General features: G+C 43.5%; 1 non-coding gene across 1 annotated transcript; it reads right to left on the bottom strand.

The window, feature by feature from the left end:
* Positions 1–3,758: 3,758 nt before the first annotated feature.
* Positions 3,759–3,832, bottom strand: Trnat-ugu (transfer RNA threonine (anticodon UGU)). The gene has a single exon. It is a non-coding gene; the product is annotated as a tRNA-Thr (tRNA).
* Between the last annotated feature and the right edge of the window lie 253 nt (positions 3,833–4,085).

The raw sequence follows: 4,085 nt of genomic DNA, 5'->3' as shown, positions 1-4,085 counted from the left end.
GAGGGAAATACAGGCACTTGCAGAAAGATGCACTGGGCTGACTTGTGTCAGTACTGGTATAGACGGTGCGGTTGCTCTGGTGCTATGTGTCTGCTGTTGTCACATGCCCTACTCTCACTGACTCATTCATGGTGGTGACGTCAGAATGATGTAGCTGTTCTTTAATACCTGCTCCAAGTGTGCATGCTCAACAATGGGCTCATCCATAGGCACGCAGATTTTTCATGTAAATAGTGGCTTTCTCTTGTGTAGGCAAAGTGTTTCTCGTTTGATGTTGAGTTAGTGCTGAGTGAGCTGTTACAGTTTCACTTCTGATGCCAGACAGTCTCGAAGTATTTGTTGATCCTGTTTGTGTGCGCTGGCAGAAAGAAGAGTTTGTGAGCTGGAGATTGTAGAAGGCAGCAGAGGGGCACCAATGATCCCAGTTACAGAACGTCTACTACTGTTATGTAGAAGAGTTGCACATACCAAATAAGACAAGACAATTACATTCCTTAGAAAGTCAGTTCTCAGTACTGGTTCCTTGACGTTGTTGATGAAAACTGACACGAAAACATGCCACTAAATCCAGGTCCAAGGTTCAAGATGTTTTGTGCACTGCAATATGCGAGTCGATCGCTGCACGGATTTGGAATACAAGTAAAGTTTTTTCTAGCTATGGTAGCTCACATTGCTTGTCAACTTCAGACCCAGTAATGACAAGGAAATATTGGTCGAGAGTATGATCCAGTACGTAGTATAATGACATACAGTTTGATTGGCTCACATGTTAGTAGGTAGGAGACTTGTAGTGGCGAAACGGTTTGGAGGGCCGATTGTGGCTCATTTTTGCTGTTTTGCTGATCACGAAGTGCTGTGCAGTCCCGTAATTTATCGCCGAAACATGAATGAAACCAACCAAGGCGTGGACGCATCCTCTTGTCAGCGTGTGGGATGTTGTTGTCAGCTGTTTGTTTTGACTACCTGGAGGTCCCTGCTTGGGTGGTTGTGCATGACATCATCCTGAACAGTATCTGTGAACGATTTATGCTGCCACTTTCCTTCTTACTGCCATCTTTCTTTCATAGCTTGGTGCCCGACTGAGACACAGCTGGTCGATGTTATCCACTGGGTTAATGCATTGTCGGTGTTGTAACACAGCTAGAAGTCTGTCAGCTAACATTAATTGCCTTTCCAAAGACTCACCATGTGAGATCGTTGTTAGTTGTAACTGATGCCTAACTTCACTATTCAGTATCCACAGAGTGTGATCCGGTATGAGTGCGATATCTATTAATGTTCTAAGGCGTCTGCAGAGTTTGGAGGGGATTTTGGTGCCTAAAATTTCATCTCAAATAAACCGACATAACTGCTGTTTTAATTTTCTGCTGAGGAATTGGAGGAGCGCTGTCTTTGTCTGTGATATTTGCTGGTAGCAGTAGGTGACAAAACAGTGTCTCTACTAATGTCAGCATATTCGCTTAGATGGCCCAGTAACGTGACGAACTTGGAGCTGTCATCAGAAATACCATTGCTGTAAACATACAATTGGGAATAGCTGGTTGCTCAGGGTGGAATAGTGGCAGTTCACACTGTGAACTGAGGCGAACAGACCGGCCGGAGTGACAGTGCGGTTCTGGGCGCTACAGTCTGGAGGCGAGCGACCGCTACGGTCGCAGGTTCAAATCCTGCCTCGGGCATGGATGTGTGTGATGTCCTTAGGTTAGTTAGTTTTAATTAGTTCTAAGTTCTAGGCGACTGCTGACCTCAGAAGTTAAGTCGCATAGTGCTCAGAGCCATTTGAACCATTTCTTTTAGGCGAACAGTGCTGTTGTTAAATTTCTGATATACATGTTTTATCACAGCTGGTTGGTGAGCAACGATGATCAACAACTTGTGAGAAGGCCGTGACGTGGAACGAAACCCCACTAAAGCGTTCATGCATAGTCCAACTGGATAGGCTCCACATGGCGTTGCGAACGGGTTTGGTGGAATTGTTCACAGCGCTGTAGGCATGACATTCCACCGGGTTTGTCTGTGACAGTTTATTGAACAGCATCTTGTTGGTATGCAGTCGAGTTGCATTTGTTACCAAAGTCGGATACACGTAAGGGTGGGGACGGGGAGGGGTGTTATCGACATCAGCAGCACTGCACAAGACAGTATCATTTCCACATTTCCTGTTGATGTGGGGCTCTGTACAAGTCATTGTCCTGTATTTGTGCTTATCTAGCATAAGGATGCGAGATAGTTCCATTGTTATCGCTTATAACATGAGACAATGAACTATGAACTCTTTCTGAGTTGACACTTTTTTTCATTTATTATTACACTGTCATCACGAAGAGTCCTTATAATTAAATGTAAATATCTATCATGTTCTGTAGCAGAGTTCGAAAAAACAAGAATATTGTAAATGTAATAAAAAAAGAAACTGCCTCAAAATAGTCATTATACCTTTACAAAGTCTGGGCAACATTTTTAAGTCCGTGAGGCATTCGTACAAACTCAACAAGTCCGAAAGGGGTAGAAACAGCCGTTTTCGGAATATGTCTTGGGGGCATGAGTATTTGTAACATACCTTCCTGCAATTTACAGCAATTAACCATTTCGTTCCATCGAGCGTGTGATAGAATTCTTGTAAATTAGGAATAGGGCACCTGTCAGCAATGGTGTGCGAATTAAGCATGTGATAATCATGGCACGAACGAAAGGAACCGTCCTTTTTTTTTGGCACTAAATGGATAAGGGATGACTAATTACTGACTGAAGGCCTTAGTGTCGAAGTATTTAAAAGCTCATCAATATTTTTTCCAGCCTGACATCTGAGTGGTGCTGATCGCGTTTTCGCGTAAACAGGCACCGTTCGTAAAATAAATAGGCCCTATGTAGTGTCAGGAGTCCTGTGCATCTCCACTTACGGCATCGCAGCTCCAACATTTCTTCTGTGTTGAAATCATTGCGTCTGAGGACCTGGTTGGCTTCTTATTTTGTGGAACGTATTGTGCTGGAGTGCTTGCAGTTCTTGCTTCTGTCTGGAAAGGCTGTTGGTCCTTTCTGTTAAAGTTTCGCAATTCTTTGATGCAGTACAAATAACTCTGCCTGTTACTGGCGTAATTTGTTCCTTAATTCCGTGTTTTCTTGTGCTAACACGGATTTATGCTGTCCTACTTCTAACAGTTTGGTGTTTGCGGTAGCAATATCACTTCTTAAAGCTCTGATTAACTAAAATGTCCTCTCTATTACTGAGATGAGATATCGAATTAACAATCTCTTTTATGTGAGAAGCCCATTTTTGTTGGTCCAATCCAACTCTGCTCAGCACTCCTGTAACCAAATCTAACAATAATTAGTGATGACGTAGAAAGTCGGCGCCATTAATCGACACTGACAGTCTCGCCATTACAAAATCCCGTTCCAAAAGTGATCCTAATTCTCAATCTGCAGTTAAATGTGTAATTTGACAGTTCTGTACCAATGTGTCATTAATCGCCCTTAGGAAAAGTTCCCTCTCTTTACAGATGACACAAGAGTTCTCCATTGGAATCGACCTGACAGAAGGTCGTGAATCAATTGGGAATTGACGTCCTAATAATGTCACACACAAAAATCCTGGGGTTTGTGTCAATGCTACGTTGTGAAATCCAATACTTTCTAATGTACGTTATGATAGCCATGACAGAGACTGTGCAAGAAACATTTTAAATTTACAATGAAATGAACACCCTTAACTGCTTACAGGCGTTGACATACATCAACGGGGGACAGATGAAAATGTGTGCCCCGACCGGGACTTGAACCCGGGATCTCCTGCTTACACGGCAGACGCTCTATCCATCTGAGCCACCGAGGACACAGAGAATAGAGCGACTGCAGGGATTTATCTCTGGCACGCCTCCTGTGAAGCCCACATTTTCAACGTATTGTCCCGCACTACATTCGTAGTGCCCCCGCCCATTATACTCATTACTTGTGGTGCTTTGTCGATTCCCGTAAGAGTTCGGGCACTGTTTTTGCATTTGCACTGAAGAAGAAGATGGTCAAGTGGCCAGTGAGCCTTAACTATATATTTACTAAGATGGTATCTGTTCTTTCGGACATGTCTG

The sequence above is a fragment of the Schistocerca cancellata genome, chromosome 9 (genome assembly GCF_023864275.1).
Source record: "Schistocerca cancellata isolate TAMUIC-IGC-003103 chromosome 9, iqSchCanc2.1, whole genome shotgun sequence".
NCBI classification, from domain to species: domain Eukaryota; kingdom Metazoa; phylum Arthropoda; class Insecta; order Orthoptera; family Acrididae; genus Schistocerca; species Schistocerca cancellata.
Note: the sequence above shows the minus strand (reverse complement) of the source record. Positions and strands in the feature narration are given on the sequence as shown.